Source organism: Chelonia mydas, chromosome 3 (genome assembly GCF_015237465.2).
Source record: "Chelonia mydas isolate rCheMyd1 chromosome 3, rCheMyd1.pri.v2, whole genome shotgun sequence".
Taxonomy (NCBI): Eukaryota; Metazoa; Chordata; order Testudines; family Cheloniidae; genus Chelonia; species Chelonia mydas.
The window spans coordinates 184,508,123-184,526,570 of record NC_057851.1 but is presented as its reverse complement, the minus strand read 5'-3'; the positions used below and the strand labels follow the sequence as shown (position 1 = coordinate 184,526,570).

The following is an 18,448-nucleotide window of genomic DNA, read 5'->3' as shown; positions in this document are numbered from 1 at the left end:
ACTTGACAGGAAGCATCTTTGCCCACTTCTTTCTGGTACTGTCATTAGGAAAGGCTGCATTCCCTTACAGTTAACCCAAGTCTTTGAAATTACCCACCATAATTCACATGGTAACCCACTCTCCCTAACCCCGTCTAGAGCTGGACTAAACTTATTAATTTGCTATAACTCATAGACTAACCAAGCTTGGCTCTTTAGCTCAGACTGTAGATGTTTGTGCCTTTTTCAGCTCTAGAGGTCTGCAGTTCAATTCCCCATGCTGACAAACCCACTTTAGGACCCTCCATTACAACACTGTGGGTTAAATAACAACCTAAAACTTGTTGCATTAATTTATGCTTTGAGAAAATCTCAACAACATGAAAGCGAAGGCTTACCATTTGCAGTGTTTCACTTTGGAAAACTAAGCCAAAGTTTATTAAAAAGTTATAGCATAGCACCGAGCTTGTGTTAGAGATATCCCCGGTCATGAGCTTTCAGCTTCGCAGGGAGCTCTGGACGTCTTTCAGTAGCCCTCATTCACACTAACTAACACACACACACACACACATACCCCAAGGCCTCCGTATCGTCACACCACGATGCATCTCCTGTACAATAACCTTAATGCCTTATGGCCGGACTTAATACAACCTTTGAGGCGGTAACAGCCCCTCAGCACCGGTGCAATAACCCAATGCATTAACCTTATGCATTAATCTTATTGGGGGTGGCAAAACTAAATCTCCAGCACCACATCAAACTAACCTTGTTGGGGGCGGCAAAACAGTTCCCCAGCACTGCCCTGCATCTGATCTTGCTGCACAATGAATAAGTTTCAGATGGCGTAAGCCCAAAAGCGACAGACGGCCTCATGGGCAGTCCTCCTCCGATACCCACATAGAGATTTCAAAACGTCTCTTACCTCTATTGTGGCACCATGGGGTTCGAAGGGGAACGGTCCGCAGCAGCTGCCGTTGTCTCTGCAGGCGTTGCCCTCCTGGATGAGCCCCCAAACTGTGGGAGAAAAACACAGTTCTCACTCTCAGGTTGGGTGCAGCAAGTCAGATACATTTTATTTCCTCAAGCAATTACACAGAGGGAGAGTGCGCACTCGGACACAGGGTTTCCCCCACGTAGGCAGGTCTCTCTAAAGATAAATAATTAGAGCAAGCATTTATACCTTTATTACAGACAATAAAGAGCAACAGCTGCATATTGTTTATACATATTCCTTCATGATATCTTATTTTTCTCACCAATTTCTCTTATCGTCTACATTCTATTCTTATCTAATACAAGATCACAACAGCCTCTCTCACAATTCTTTTCCCACTCGCTTCGCACAATCCCCGCTTCTACAAATCTTGCGTTATTAAAGCTAGAGTTAGCCTGACTCCTGCTCATTTCAGAGGCCTGTATCCAAATTCCCTTTATCTACTTCCACCCTCTGCTTATCCTACTTGAGAACTAAATGCTTGGGCAATGGAGGCCAGTTTTACAATAACTTGGCTGAAGTTAAAGGGAGCTAATCAAGCCCTCCCCATCTTTCCTCGCTGTTCTTTTCCACCCAAGATTTTTAATGTGTATTTTTGTTTTAGTCATTACCTCCTTTCACTCTACTTGCTGTGACTCTTCCCATGTGGTGTGACAAAGCTCTGTCCTTGCCTCCGTGGGTCCCGCGTTTCCTGGTGGATTTCGCTAGCATCAGAGGCTCACTGTGACCCTCCACATAACCCTTCTTTCTCTAGAGACAAGGGTCACAGTCTACTGAGCCATTTTCATCATAAGCCAGCAAGGGAGCTGAGGAGAAGTTATCCTTCCTTGCATACTCTCTGTTGTCTCCCAGTCTCAGTGATTAATCAGGTGGAAAAGATTGCAGGGGCAGGGGGGAGAACCCGGGCCCACCCTCTACTCCAGGCTCCAGCCCAGGGACCCTAATAATATCAGCTGACCTTTTAGAAACATGACATGTACAATTCCCTGGGCTACTTCCCCCACAGCAGCCCTCACTTCCTCAAGCTGCACTTCACCCTTACCTCAGGGCCTCCTTCCTTGTGCCTGATATGGTGTGTACTATTCAGTCTCTCCAACAGCACAACTTCCTCCCACAGCTCCTGACATGCCCACCCACCTGACTGGCTGGGAGGCTTTTAACTAGTTTCAGCCAGCCCCTGATTGGCTTCAGGTGTCCCAATCAACCTAGCATTCTCCCTGCCTTCTGGAAAGTTCTTAATTGGCCCCGGGTGTCTTAATTGACCTGGAGCAGCTTCCATTTCACTTAACCTGGTACCAGGGATTTGTTTAGTCTGGAGCTAATATATCTATCTCCCACTACTTTTCTATAGCCATCTGGCCTTGCCCCGTCACAGTGGCAATGATCATAGATTAGATAAGGAGAGCGTCAGTCTTTTAGATTTATGCTGTTCTTTCAGTTTTGCACTCTTTCCCCTCTCTGGTGGAGTAATTTACTTAGGATGAAAGAGTCCCAGGAGAAGAGCTATTAAGGAGTTAATACAGAAGCGTATCCCAATTACATTAAAATCCTTTCTAGAAAACTAATATCTAGCCTCAAGGGAGATAGAAAGAGAAGCCAGTGGCATGGTATGTGCTACAGACATGGTTTTCTCTTTCATCTTGCTTTTACACTGAGACTGTAAAAGAAACCAACCACTCTTACCAGGGTACCCCTGGGTTCAGGAGAACACAGCAATGCTTGCTGGTGGAGACCATCTTTGATCACTCGAGTGGGTTTGGGCACGAAGCTGATTTATAGCCTCATGTGGTGGCAGGAATACAGCACTGCAGCCTCCCACTGAGCTGAATGGAGGATTACCAAGTAAAATGCCTGCTTGCTTCTCACTGGAGCTCTTCAAGTAGAGAGCAGGAATTGAGGAAGGCACAGAACAGTGGGACTTTAATAGAATAGCTTTTCAAATTTCAATACAACTGCAATATTTCATGAAGTTTGGAAAGCTGTGCTCTCCCCTGTCCAGCAGACATTTCTTGAGAGGCCAAAAAAATTCACATAAGAAAAGCCATACAAGGTCAGAACAAAGGTCCATCTAGCCCAGTATCCTGTCTTCCAACAATGGCCAATGCCAGGTGCCCCAGGTGGAATGAACAGAACAGGTAATCATCAAGTGATCCACCTCCTGTCAGTCATTCCCAGCTTCTGGCAAACAGAGGTTAGGGATACCATCCCTGCCCATCCTGGCTAATAGCCCTTGATGGACCTATCCTCCATGAAATGCCTCCCTGCTTAGCTCTCAGACAACTCTCGTGGGTGAGAGTAGCTATTAATGCAGTGGAAATGACACTTGCTGTATTCAACTCTATAATGACTAATAATCTGGAGACAAGTTGGAAAGGTAAAAAGTGAGCAGAATGAAAACATATGTGAATTGCTCAGGACAGAAAGAAAGTTCAGATCTTTTTCCTCAGAACTCTCCAGCAGGATATCAAATAACACACTCAACCAATGAACCACCAAACTAGATGAGTCATTCTTTTTATTATTTGTATTACAGTAGCACCTAAAGGCCGTATCTGAAATCAGCGCACGCACGCGCGCACACACACACACAGTAAAAAATAGTCCTTGCTGCATAGAGCTTACAGTCTAAATACGCAAGCGTAGGCAAAAGGAAATGCTATTATCATCTGATTTTACAGATGGGAACTCGGGGCACAGAAGATTAAGTGAATTGCACATGGGCACATAGGAAGTCTGTGGCAGAGCCAGTAATTGAAGCTAGGCACCCTGAATCCTGGGCTAGTGCTCTAATCAGCATCCCATCTTTCCCCTCACAGTTATCATATCACTCTCATTAGCTAATCATATTAGGACAGTTTTTAGTAGCTTCCAAAAGCTTCATGCAGGTCACATACACCATCACACTGTGCATTTGAAAAGTAGGAACAGTTTAGGAACTGAGGGGAGAATTTGACTTCGGAAGAAGTGATATCAAACTAACAAGTGTTAAAATTCCAAAAATATTGAACAAAATAGGACTGTCAAAATACTTAATAGTTGATTAAAGTTAAGAAGGGTCCTTAAGTTCTGCTGTTCTGGATTACTTACCTGAAATTGATTTATTCTTTTTAACCTAATCAAATAAAAAATGAGAGGTACAGCAGGCCCTATTATTAAGGCTGGTCAAAAATATTCTGTCAAAACTATTTTGATGGGAAATTGAGGTTTTGATGAAACAAACATTTTCATACAAGTTTCTGCTTTCCACAGAAATTTATGACTTTTTGTAGAAAACGTTTTGGCCAAAAACCCAAAACTTCCTGGCTGCAAACAAAAGCTTTTTCAATTGAAAACTGCAAGTTTTTAGTCTTCATCTGAAAATTTTCCATTTGTTGTTTGACAAAAAGTTGAAAAATTCAACAAAAATATTATTTTTTCATTGATCAAAATTTTCCATTGGGGGAAATAACCCATTTCCAATCAGCTCCAATTATCAGAGCTATTAAGGCAATGCTCAAAGCAAACCCCATTTGCACAGGTTGGCAGTTTGTGCTTGACAAGGATCCATGGTCCAAGGTCGCTGGAATCCTGTCAGGAGAGGAGGGGCACCGGAATGGGGGTGGGATGCCAGGGGGCCATGATCCCCCCACTTTTTACTGGCAGTAAGGATGAGCGACGGGGGGAGGGGGCACAGAGGAGCGAGTGTAGGGCGGTGTCTTGTGGAGAAGAGGCGGCGCGGGAGTGGGGCCTCAGGGGAAGGGGCAGTGCAAGGGTGGGGGCTCGGGAGAATGGGCAGCGTGAGGGAGGGGGCTAAGGGAGAAGGCGTGGCTTTTCAGCAGGGGCTTGGGGAGAAGGTGTAGCTCACGGGGTCAGGGCCACAGTTAGGGCACTGGTGCCTCCCCCACTTTTAGGAACCTTCTGCCACTCCTGCAGAAGAGTTGTTCCCTTGAGCTCAAAGTTGAGTTCAATCACATGCTAACACTAGAGCTGTGTATACACAGTAGGAATGAGATTATCTAAAGAGATAAGCAGATAACAGGACAGTGCCAAGACACAAGATTTAACTCTAAGTTTGGCTAGGCTTCTGAAGTCAACAGGCAAGGATCCATTGGTGATGTTCATATCGGCACTAATGACACAGCATTGTGAGATAGCTCAGACAGTAGATGACTTCAAGGAATTCGAAAGCTTGTTGAAGAAGAAATCTTCTCTCAGATCCTTCCAGTCCCATGAGTGAAAGAAGACAGAAGATTCTGGAAGTGAACTGCTGACTAGGTAAATGGTGTAGGGTGGCTGTATAGTTTGGATGTCATCCATCTCAATAGACTGGAAACCAAACTTCTCAGGGACAGGCTGGCTAGAGGAGTCGGGGGGGTGTTAAACTAATAACAAAAGGGGAGGGTAAAAGACATGAGCACTCATTTTACACAGAATCAAGATGCTCAGAACAAAATTAATCAAGGAACCAAAGGCTTTGAAGAGAAGAAATTTCATTGCTTATATACCAGCGTTAGGAGTCTGGGTAACAAATAAGAGGAATTGGAATTGCTCATTGGTATTACTGAAACCTGCCAAGATGACTTGCACAATTGTGTAGCCAATGATTTTAGTTTATTGTTCGTTTGATGTGTGGTTATGATTAACTAACATGTCATACGTACTCATTGTATGTTAAATAGAGTTAAATTGTAGGAGTATACAAGTATAAGATTGATCAGTAGGTAAAAAGAATAATCATGTATTAGATAACAAAGAAAGTAGAGCTGAAACGCAAGGTCTACAGGCTGAGGCCTGTACGATTTTAGCTTAGCCATACTAGGCCTTGGAGACAAGAAATGATGACATAAGTCAATGACCAAGAAATAATCCAATACCCTAAGATTATGGGAAAAGATTAACAAGCAAAAGAAATTTTTTTTGTTTACAAGATTCCCGGTAACCACATTTTTCTAATGTATGCCCTAACCGCATAGTGCATGATGTATAGAAATTCTAATGAGGTATAGTCAGAATTACATTATAAAAGAGGGTGTCTAGATGAGGAAAATTGAGCTCCCTATGGGTGATTCCAGCAGGAACCATCCCTCCTCTGACGAAGCCATGAGAGGCCCATCAGACCCTAACACTATTGTTAAGTATGTGAGTATAACTATATTTTAATGAGTGCATCGGTCTGTATAGAATTTCTATATGCTTGGATAATCATAACTTTAATTGTAACTTTAATAAAACTTGTAAAACAGACTAGACCTTGCACATGTGAATGTATGTGTGGTCACTACCCTTGGTCTTTATGTGTTCCTAGAGACTCTAAATCTGAAGCAAGTAGCACAGGTGACGTTCACTCTGTTAACCAAAAAGGAGGGGGAGTGGCATTCTAAGTAAAAAATGGCATTACCTGTTTCAAGGTCTCTGATAACTTGGAAGAAAATTATCTTGAATATTTAGGGATCAATGTCCTCACAGATAAAGAAGCATAAGACAGAGTATTAGCTGCTGTCAGCTACGGAACAGCAAATCAGAAGAGGGAACAGGACCACCAGCTCCTTACGCGCCTATCTATAATGTGCAGGAAAAACGTTTGGGGGATTTCAATCTGAGTGAGATGTGTTGGAAGTCATGCTGCTAGTAGTAAAACATCCTTTGAATTTCTAAGCATTATATGTGACAACTTCCTAACTCTAAATGTTGCAGCCAACATGGGAATTCTATATTAGACCTTGTCTTGATAGCTAAAGAGGAACTGATCACAGATCTAAAAATCAATGGTAACTTAGATATAAGGGATCAAAAATCCACAATGAAGGAAAAAGATTGTATTGGTTAAAAAAATGGCATGGATTAGAGGGGAAGTCAATGCAGATATAACAAATAAAAAATAATACATAACAAATGGAAGAAAGGGGAAGAGGATAATCGTGAATATAAATCAGAAGCAAGGATTTTAGAAAACTGATAAGGGAAGCAAAGGGGCAAAAGGGGAAATCCATGGTCAGTAGAGTTCAGGACAACAAGAAATAGGGTTTTTTAAGTATATCAGGAATAAAAAGAATCCTGAAAATGGACAATTAGTCCATTACTAGATGGAAATGGTATTATTACCATAGGCACCATAAATGACTGCTTCTTGGAGCAGTTAGTCCTGGAACCCACCAGTAGAGAGGCAATTCTTGGTTTAGTTCTAAAGTGGAGCACAGGACCTATCCCAAGAGGTGAATATAGCTGAACTGCTCAGTAATAGCGATCATAACATGATTAAATTTAACATCTTTGGAGGGGAATGCCAAAGGAGCCCACCACAGTAGCATTTGACTTCAGAAATGACAACTACACAAAAATGAGGCAGCCAGTTAAATGGAAATGAAATGGTACAGTCACAAAAGTGAAATGCCTGCAAGCTGCATGGAAATGTTTTAAAAGAAATAATAATAGAGGCTCAAATTAACTGTGTACTGCAAAGTAGAAAACATAGTAAGAGCACCAAAAAAGTGCCACCATGGCTAAACAACAAAGTAAAAGAAGAGGAGGCAAAAAGGCATCCTTTGAAAAATGGATGTTAAATCCTACTGAGAAAATGAAAAGAAGCATAAACTCTGGCAAGTCAAGTGTAAAAGTATAATTAGGCAGGCCAAGAAAGAATTTGAAGAACAACTAGCAAAAGACTCAAAAACTAACAGCAAAAAAATAATTAAGTACATGAGAAGCAGGAAGCCTGCCAAACAATCAGTGAGGCCACTGAACAATGGAGGTACTAAAGGAGCACTCAAGGAAAAGAAGGCCATTGCGGAGAAGCTAAATGAGTAGTTTGCACTGGTCTTCACCGAAGAGGATGTAAGGGAGATTCCCACACCTAAGCCATTCTTTTTATGTGACAAATCTGAAGAAATGTTCCAGATAGTGGTGTCGGTAGAGGACTTTTTGGAACAATTGATAAATTAAAGAGTAATAAGTCATCAGGACTAAAGGGTATTCACCTAAGAGTTCTGAAGGAACTTGATATGAAACTGCAGAACTACTGAGTATGGTATGTAATCTATCACTTAAATCAGCTTCTGTACTAGATGATTGGAGAATAGCTAATGTGAGTCCAATGTTTAAAAAAGACTCCAGAGGTGATCCTAGCAATTACAGGCCAGTAAGTCTAACTTCAGTACCAGGCAAATTGGTTGAAACTATAGTAAAGAACAGAATTATGAGACACATAGGTGAACATGATGTGTTGGGAATGAGTAAACACAGCTTTTGTAAAGAGAAATCATGCCTCACCAATCTATTAGAATTCTTTTGAGGAGGGTCAACAAATATGTGGACAAGAGAGATCCAGTGGATATAATGTACTTAGACTTTCAGAAAGCCTTTTACAAGGTCCCTCACCAAAGGCTCTTAAGCAAAGCAAGCAGTCATGGAATAAAAGGGAAGGTCCTCTTATGAATCGGTAACCGGTTAAAAGATAGGAAACAAAGGGTAGGAATAAATGGTCACTTTTCAGAATGGAGAGAAGTAAATAGTGGTGTCCCCCACGGGTCTGTACTGGGACTGGTACTATTCAACATATTCATAATCTGGAAAAAGGAGTAAACAGTGAGGTGGCAAAATCTGCAGATGATACAAAACTACTCAAGATAGTTAAGTCCAAAGCTGACTCCAAAGAGTTTCAAAGGGATCTCACAAAAATGGGTGACTGAGAACAAAATGGCAGATGAAATTCAGTGTTGATAAATGCAAAGTAATGCACATTGGAAAACATAATCCCAACTATACATATAAAATGATGTGGTCTAAATTAGCTGTTACCACACAAGGAACATCTCGGAGTCGTTGTGGACAGTTCTCTGAAAATATCTGCTCAATGTGCTACAGCAGTCAAAAAAGCTAACATACTTAGGAACCATTAGGAAAGTGATAGATAAGACAGAAAATACCATAATGCCACTATATAAATCCATGGTGCACCTATTCCTTGAATACTCCATGCGGTTCTGGTTGCCCCACCTCAAAAAAAAATCTATTAGACTTAGCAAAGGTACAGTGAAGGGGAACAAAAATAATCAAGCATATGGAACAGCTTCCATCTGAGGAGAGATTAAAAATATAGGCACTGACTCTGCGGGTGCTCCAGCCCCAGAGCACCCACAGAAAAAAATATATGGTGGGTACTGAGCATCCACCGGCAGTCCCCATAAGCTCCTCCCCTTCCCCCCCAGCACCTCCCACCCTCCACGGATCATTAGAAGGTCAGCACCTCTGATTAAAAGGACTGGGACTGTTCAGGTTAGAGGAGACACAACTGAGGGGGGAATATGATAAAGGTCTATAAAATCATGAATGGTGCAGAGAAAGTGAATAAGGAAGTGTTATTGACCCCTTCACATAACTAAAGAACCAAGGGTCACCCAATAAAAGTAACAGGCAGCAAATTTAAAACAAACAAAAGGAAATACTTCACACAGTGCACCGTCACCCTATGGTACTTATTGCCAGGGAATGTTGTAAAGGTCAAAAGTATAACTGGGTTCAAAACAAGAATTAGATAAATTAATGGAGGATAAGTCCATCAGTGGCTATTAACCAAAATGGTCAGGGACACAACCCCCATGCTCTGGATGTCCCTAAGCCTTTGACTGCCAGATGCTGTGACTGGACAACAGGGAATAGATCACCCAATAATTTCCCAGTACTGTCCATTCCCTCTGCAGCACCTGGGATTGGCCACTGTCAGACGACAGGCTACTGGGCTTAATGGACAATTGACTGACCCAGTATAGCCGTTCTTATGTAATGCAGAAAAGATAGAAGCTTTGAATAAATATTTCTGTTCTGTAGCTGGAGAAAAAACTGGATGATGTAGTCATATAATATGATAACACTCTTTCCATTCCATCTGTACTTTAGGAGAATGTTAAAACAGATTTTTACAGATTTGTAAATTATCAGGTCCAGATAACTTGTATCCAAGAATTTTAAAAGAGCTGTCTGAGGAGCTCACTAGGCCATTAATGCTGATTTTCAAAATGTTTTGGAACACAGGGGAAGTTGCAGAATGCTGAGAGAAAGCTCATGTGGTACCAATATTAAAAAGTAAATGGGATAACCTAACTAATAACAAGCCGGTCAGTCTGACATCAATCTCAGGCAAGATAATGGAGCAGCTGGTATGGGACTCAATGAAGAATTAAAGGAGGTTAATATAATTAATTCTGATCAACCTAAGGTTATGGAAAATAGATCCTGTCAAACTACCTTGATAACTTTTTTAAATGACATTACAGTTTGGTTGAAAAGGTAACATTTGAAAAGGTATTAGTGTTGATAAAATATATTTAGATTTCTGTAAGGCATATGACTTTGTATCACAAAACATTTTGGTTAAAAAGCTAGAATGGTATAAAATTAACATGATACACCCTAAACAGATTAAAAATTAACTAACTGGTGGGTCTCACAGGGATCTCTATTGTAAATGTAAATTGTAAATCTCTATTGTAAAAGTGTAATTGTAAATGTAAATTGTAAATCTCTATTGTAAAAGTGTAATTGTAAATGTGGAATCATTGAGTGGTATTGTTTCTAGTGGGGTCTCACAGGGATCTCTTCTTGGTCCTGTGTTATATAACATTTTTATCACTGAGTTGGAAGAAAACATAGGATAATAGAATTCTAGGATTGGAAGGGACCCTGAGAGGTCATCTAGTCCAGTCCCCTGCACTCATGGCAGGACTAAGTGTTATTTAGACCATCCCTGACAAGCGTGTCTCTAACCTGCTCTTAAAGATCTCCAGTGACAGAGACTCCACACTCTAGTAAGGAAGTTTTTCCTAATGTCCAACCTAAACCAGCCTTGCTGGAATTTAAGCCCATTGCTTCTTGTCCTATCTTCAGAGGTTAAGGAGAATATTTTTTCTCCTTCCTTCTTCTAACAGTCTTTTATATACTTGAAAACTGTTATGTTCCCTCTCAGTCTTTTCTCTTCTCCAGACTAAACACACACACCCTTTTTTTTTTTTCAATTTTCCTTCATAGCTTATGTTTTCTAGACCTTTAACATTTTGGTGCTCTTCTCTGGAATTTTGCCAATTTGTCCACATCTTTCCTAAAATACAGTGCCCAGAACTGGACACAATACACCAGTTGAGGCCTAATCAGAGCAGAGTGGAGAGGAAGAATTACTTCTTCTGTCTTGCTTACATTTGCATTTGTCCTATTTACTTCAGACAATTTCTCCAGTTTGTCCAGATCATTCTGAATTTCAATCCTACCCTCCAAAGCACTTGCAACCTTTCCCACCTTGGTATCATCCACAAACTTTATAAGTGTTGTGACAAAGTTCCTCCTCTACCTTGATGGGTCTTGCACTTATTGGCGGATTTGCTCATCTGGGAGCTTCACGGCAGCCCTCAGCTTGCCCGTTTTTTTGAACCCACAGTCCAGGTCGACTCCTCCCGTGTCTGACCAAGAGTTGGGAGGATTTGGGGGGAACCAGGCCCCGCCTTCTACTCTGGGTTCCAGCCCAGGGCCCTATGGAATGCAGCTGTCTAGAGTGCCTCCTGGAACAGCTGTGTGACAGCTACAACTCCCTGGGCTACTTCCCCATGGCCTCCTCCCAACACCTTCTTTATCCTCACCATAGGACCTTCCTCCTGGTGTCTGATAATGCTTGTACTCCTCAGTCCTCCAACAGTCTGCGTTCTCACTCTCAGCTCCGAGTGCCTCTTGCTCCCAGCTCCTCACACGCACACCACAAACTGAAGTGAGCTCCTTTTTAAAACCCAGGTGCCCTGATTAGCCTGCCTTAATTGATTCTAGAAGCTTCTTGATTGACTGCAGGTGTTCTAATCAGCCTGTCTGTCTTAATGGTCTCCAGAAGGTTCCTGATTGTTCTGGAACCTTCCCTGTTACCTTACCCAGGGAAAAGGGACCTACTTAGCCTGGGGCTAATATATCTGCTTTCTATTACTCTCCTGTAGCCATCTGGCCTGACCCTGTCACATATCCCATCTACCCCCCCGCACCCTCTGCTCAACACTATGGGGTTGGGCAACTTCGGACGTCAGGCAATGTACTCGTGACAAGCCATCTGCATTGCCATGGTGGCTTCCAGCCCGGTGTTGTATGGTGAATTGGAAAGATTGTAGGGACAGGAACCATCTGGTCACCCTTGCATTCTTCTCTTTATTTCGCAGCATCCACTGGAGGGGTGTACGGTCGGTCACAAGGGTAAACCGTCGTCCCAGAAGGTAATAACACAGTGTTTCCATGGTCCATTTCACAGCTAGGCACTCTCTTTCAACCATGGCATACTCCTGCTTTCTCGGGAGGAGTTTCCTGCTGAGGTAGAGGATTGGGTGTTCTTCATCTCCGACCATCTGCGATAGGACAGCTCCCAATCCTACTTCAGATGCATCTGTTGGTAAAATGAATTCTTTGTTCAAGTCTGGGGCTATAAGCAAGGGGTTACTGCAGAGGGCTGTCTGTAGATCCATGAATGCTTTCTCTGCGGCATCTGTCCACTTCACCATGTCTGGACCCTGGGCTTTTATCAGGTCTGTCAGGAGACTCGCTCTCGTAGCAAAATGGGGACTAAATCGTCGGTAGTACCCCACCACACCCAGGAATGCCCGGACTTGTTTTTTCCGATTCGGCCGGGGCCAATTTTGGATAGCCTCTACTTTCTTTAGTTGGGGCTTGACCATGACCCTTCCTACAATGTAGCCAAGGTATTTAGCCTTGGTTAGCCCTATAGCACACTTGGCTGGGTTAGCTGTGAGGCCAGCCTGTCTTAGCATGTCCAGAACCGTTTCCACCTTTCCTAAGTGGGTTTCCCAGTCGTGGGCGTGAATAATCACATCATCCAGGTATGCCATAGCATGGGACTGTATGGTATGGTATTGGGCTGTAGGAGCTTGTCCATGCGACGCTGGAAGCTGGCAGGTGCCCCATGCAGTCCAAAAGGAAGAACAGTATATTGAAAAAAAAAAGGAGTACTTGTGGCACCTTAGAGACTAACAAATTTATTTGAGCATAAGCTTTCGTGAGCGACAGCTCACTTCATTAGATGCATTCCGAAAGCTTATGCTCAAATAAATTTGTTAGTCTCCAAGGTGCCACAAGTCCTCCTTCTGTTTGCAAATACAGACTAACACGGCTGCTACTCTGAAACCAGTATATTGAAACAGACCCTCTGGTGTGGAGAATTCCGTCTTTTCTTTCGTATCTTTGGCAAGGGGAATCTTCCAGTATCCCTTTGTTAAATCAAGGGTGGTCAAAAATCGGGCATTGCCCAGGCGGTCAACTAATTCATCAATACGGGGTATGCATTGAATTTGGATCTCTCATTCAGCTGGCGAAAGTCATTACAAAACCTAGTGGTGCCATCGGGTTTGGGCACCAACACAATCGGGCTTGACCACTTACTGTGGGACTCTTCAATGACTCCCAGCTCCAACATCCTTTTTACCTCTGCCTTCATCTCCTCCCTTTTTCCTGCTGGAACCGGATAGGGCCTTAAAGTTACTTTTGCCCCAGGGTCTGTGATAATGTGGTGATATGCTTCGGTGGTCCGGCCTGGTTTGGTTGAAAACACGTCCTGGTATTGGTTGATCATCTCAGTTACCTCCTTCTTCTGGTCTGGTGCCAGATCAGTGGATATCCTGATCTGCTCCTGCATGTTATTTCCTGGATCAGGGTCTCTTGGGCCACTACACACGCCTCTTATTGGTGCCAAGGCTTTAAGAGGTTAATGTGACAAATTTGTTCTCGTTTCTGGCGTCCTGGCTGCCGCACCTTGTAGGTTACTTCCCCCACGGGTTCAACCACCTCATAGGGCCCCGCCATTGGGCCAAAAGCTTGCGTTCTGCCGTGGGTACCAACACCATCACCCAATCCCCTGGTTGGAACTGTCGGACTTTTGCCTAGCTATTGTAATGGGTTCGCTGGGACTCCTGCGCCTTTTCCAAATGTTCCCGTACAATACGGGTGACCCGGGCTATCCATTCTCACATCTGCAACACATGGTCAATTATATTTCTCCCCTCATTCGGTTCCTCTTCCCAGATTTCTTTTGCAATATCTAGTATGCCACGGGGGTGGCGTCCGTATAATAATTCAAAGGGGTAAAACCCAGTTGAGGCCTGAGGTACCTCCCGGATTCCAAACATAAGGTAGGGTAGTAGGGTGTCCCAATCCTTCCTGTCTCGACTTACCACTTTCCTTATCATTGCCTTGAGGGTTCGGTTAAACCTTTCTACCAGCCCATCGGTCTGCGGATGATAGACTGAAGTTCTCAGGGTATGTATATCGAGCAGCGTACAGAGGTCCTTCATTAGCTTCGACATAAATGGGGTACCTTGGTCTGTTAATATCTCCTTTGGTAGCCCCACTCGGGCAAAGATCCCCACCAACTCTTTAGCTATCGTTTTAGAGGCCGTGTTTCGCAGGGGGACGGCTTCTGGGTAGCGAGTAGCATAATCCAGAACGACAAGTATATATTGGTGGCCCCGGGCTGTCTTCTCCAGGGGTCCCACTAGATCCATGGCTATTTGCTCAAAGGGGACCTCTACGATGGGAAGGGGTACTAAAGGGGCCCTCAAGTGGGGACAGGGATTGTGCAGCTGACACTCCAGGCAGGACGCACAGTACCTCCGCACTTCTTCACATACTCCGGGCCAGAAGAATCGTTGCAGGACCCGTGCCAGGGTCTTTTCTACCCCCAAATGCCCCCCAAAAAGATGACTATGGGCCACACTTAATACAGCATTCTGGTGTTTTTGAGGTACTAGGATCTGCTGTACCTTCTGCCCCTGTACTGGTGCAACCCGGTATAAGAGATTCTTCTTCATTATGAAGTAGGGTCCTAGTCCCTGGGTTTTCCCTTCCACGGGGACCCCATCTATTTCGGTCACCTCCTTCCTAATGTTGTCATACCTTCGGTCTTCAGCCTCGTCCCGTCCAAAATTTCCTCTCCCAGGGCTAATCTGCCCGAGGTCTAGGGGGCCAATCTCTGTTGCCTCTACTGGTTCAGAGGTGTTAGGGTGTGGGTCAGATTCGGGTGCTTCTCCCTCCTGGGTGGCCTCCTTTTCAGCTGCTCGGGTCCGCCTACCTACGAGAGCAACCCTCTGGCTTTGGGCCAGTATTCGGCTTCCCAAGGCCTTAGCTGCCCTTCTTTCCCTTTTCGTCTTTCTATGATGTCTGGGAGTGGAGAACAAATCTGGGGATATTTCAGAGAAGGCTGGGGGTTGACAGTCTACTGTGGATGCCTCACTACTTTCAGGGCTTCCCCCTTTCCTCAATTCCCCTACCGGGAGTAAGTCTCCAAACCCTGGGAAGTCCCTCCCTATGAGCCCTGGGTATGGGATTTTAGGGACTACACCTGCTGCTACCTCAGTAGTGTTCCCCTGAATCTCAATTTTTGCTGCGATGGTGGGGTAATAACCAACTGTCCCATGGATGCATGTTATCCCCGTACACTTAGCCCACAGCAGCTGACTACGCTTCACGAGCTTCCCCGAGACAAGCGTGATAGCACTCCCCAAATCAACCAGTGCTGTGGTCTCTACCCTATTTAGCTTCACTGGTCTGGTGTACATATGTGGGGTTAGTGAGACCCCCACAAGGTAGATTAGGGAGCATGGGTCTGCCCAGTTCCCCAGGTTACATTGCATAGGCTCCTCGGCATTGGGACACTATGCAGCTATGTGTCCCCACTCCCCGCAGGCGTAACATCTGTATGGAGCCCGAGGCGTTCCCCGGTCCCTTGGTTTGGGCAGTCTAACATCACGATCTTCTTCCCCCTCAGTGCTCCAACTCTTTGTGGCTTCTCGTGGGCCTTCAGCCCCTCTCTTTTTCCCCCTGGGCTCTCCTGGTGACCCAGTCACCTGAGCTCTAGGGCTTGGTGCTGCTAGTTTAACCTGGGGTGCTTCTTCCTTAACTTCCTTCCCTTGCCGTCCTTCGCCTTTCTACCAGCACAACAACCTCATCATAGGTGGAGGGTTCGTTCTGGCTTGCCCAGGCACGAAGATCTGGCGGTATTCCTCTCATGTACCAGTCGATGACCAGAACCTCTAGTATCTCCTCTGGACTCCGGGACTCAGTTCCTAACCACTTTCGTGCGAGATGGATGAGGTCATATAATTGGGACCTCGGTCTTTGGCACTGGTGTGACCACTGCTGGAATACTGTGTCCAGTTTTGGTGCCACAATTTAAGAAGAATGTTGATAAATTGGAGAGGGTTCAGAGAAGATCCACAAGGATTATTAAAGATTTAGAAAACCTACCTTATAGTGATAGACTCAAGGAGTTCAATCTTCTTGATCTTCAGTCAAACTCAGCAGGAGTTTGCCTGGGATTGGTGAGTATCCGAGTGCTTGTTTGCTGAGTAAGTATCTGAGTGTGTGTGTGTTTGCTGGGAGGGCAGTGTGAGAGCCTGAGCGAGTGCCTGATTGGCTGGTAGCCTGCAGGGGGCAGGCATTGGGGCTGTCTGCTTGTTTGTTTCAGGGAAGCCTGGTTGTTTAAAAATAACCAGAGCTTCGCGAACCAGCTGAGCAGCGGCGAACCAGCTGAGCAGCGGGGGACAGCAGAGCAGCACACAGCAGGAGTTTGCCTGGGAGTTCGCCTGGAGTGAGCCCAGTGAGGCTTACATCTTGCCAACTCCTCTGAGGAACCTCATAGTAGGAAGGTGATATGGAAGGGGGGGGTTCAGCTGTTGTGACCTGCACTGGATGTGCCATGTTTGTCTTTCTTCCACAGGATAGCAGCGACTTTGTACAAAGTGCAAGCTGGTCTCCATATTGGAAGAGAAGATTGAAGGTCTGGAGCAACAGATAACGACCCTGCGTTGCATACGAGAAACTGAGGATTTCCTGGACAAAAGTCAGGATATGCTTCTACGGGCACAAAGCTCTAAAGATTTAGAGCAGATTGCACAGCGGAGCCAAGAGGCCAGTGAAGAAGCTTGGCAACATGTGACCTCCAGAAGAAGAAGGGGGAATGTCCAGGCTTCAGCAACACGGACACAGGTAACTAACCGCTTTCATGTTCTCTCCACAGGTACTAATGCGGAGAGTGGACCAGATGATACGTCTGAGGGAAGGGAGCAGAAGGAGACTCCGCTGGTTGGAAGGCATGAGATGCACTGTCCTGAGATGGGGAGTTCCACGACCACCACTCCCAAGAGAAGGAGGCGGGTGGTGGTGGTCGGGGGCTCTCTCCTCCAGGGGACTGAGTCATCTATCTGCCGCCCTGACCGGGAAAACCGAGAAGTCTGCTGCTTGCCAGGGGCTAAGATTCATGATGTGACGGAGAGACTGCCGAGACTCATCAAGCCCTCGGATTGCTACCCCTTCCTGCTTCTCCATGTGGGCACCAATGATACTGCCAAGAATGACCTTGAGCGGATTACGTGGCTCTGGGAAGAAGGATAAAGGAGTTTGAGGCGCAAGTGGTGTTCTCGTCCATCCTCCCCGTGGAAGGAAAAGGCCGGGGCAGGGACCGTCGAATCGTGGAAGTCAACGAATGGCTACGCAGGTGGTGTCGGAGAGAAGGCTTTGGATTCTTTGACCATGGGATGGTGTTCCATGAAGGAGGAGTGCTGGGCAGAGATGGGCTCCATCTTACAAAGAGAGGGAAGAGCATCTTTGCGAGCAGGCTGGCTAACCTAGTGAGGAGGGCTTTAAACTAGGTTCACCGGGGGAAGGAGACCAAAGCCCTGAGGTAAGTGGGAAAATGGGATACTGGGAGGAAGCACAGGCAGGAACGTCTGTGAGGGGAGGGCTCCTGCCTCATACTGAGAATGAGGGGCGATCAGCAGGTTATCTCAAGTGCTTATATACGAATGCACAAAGCCTTGGAAACAAGCAGGGAGAACTGGAGGTCCTGGTGATGTCAGGGAATTATGACGTGATTGGAATAACAGAGACTTGGTGGGATAACTCACATGACTGGAGTACTGTCATGGATGGTTATAAACTGTTCAGGAAGGACAGGCAGGGCAGAAAAGGTGGGGGAGTAGCACTGTATGTAAGGGAGCAGTATGACTGCTCAGAGCTCCGGTACGGAACTGCAGAAAAACCTGAGTGTCTCTGGATTAAGTTTAGAAGTGTGAGTAACAAGAGTGATGTAGTGGTGGGAGTCTGCTATAGACCACCGGACCAGGGGGATGAGGTGGATGAGGCTTTCTTCCGGCAACTCGCAGAAGCTACTAGATCGCACGCCCTGGTTCTCATGGATGACTTTAATTTTCCTGATATTTGCTGGGAGAACAATACAGCGGTGCATAGACAATCCAGGAAGTTTTTGGAAAGCATAGGGGACAATTTCCTGGTGCAAGTGCTAGATGAGCCAACTAGGGGGGGAGCTTTTCTTGACCTGCTGCTCACAAACAGGGAAGAATTAGTGGGGGAAGCAAAAGTGGATGGGAATCTGGGAGGCAGTGACCATGAGATGGTCGAGTTCAGGATCCTGACACAGGGAAGAAAGGTAAGCAGCAGGATACGGACCCT

The 18,448-nt window shown here is 45.1% G+C and overlaps 1 long non-coding RNA gene across 2 annotated transcripts in view; it reads right to left on the bottom strand.

Moving 5' to 3' along the window:
• LOC119565702 overlaps positions 1-18,448 on the bottom strand; it is a 98,157-nt gene that overhangs the window by 4,756 nt on the left and 74,953 nt on the right. For both annotated transcript variants that reach the window (XR_005224511.2, XR_006289927.1), the window contains exon 3: positions 905-996. This is a non-coding gene — a long non-coding RNA (uncharacterized LOC119565702). The remainder of the gene's footprint in view (positions 1-904; positions 997-18,448) is intronic.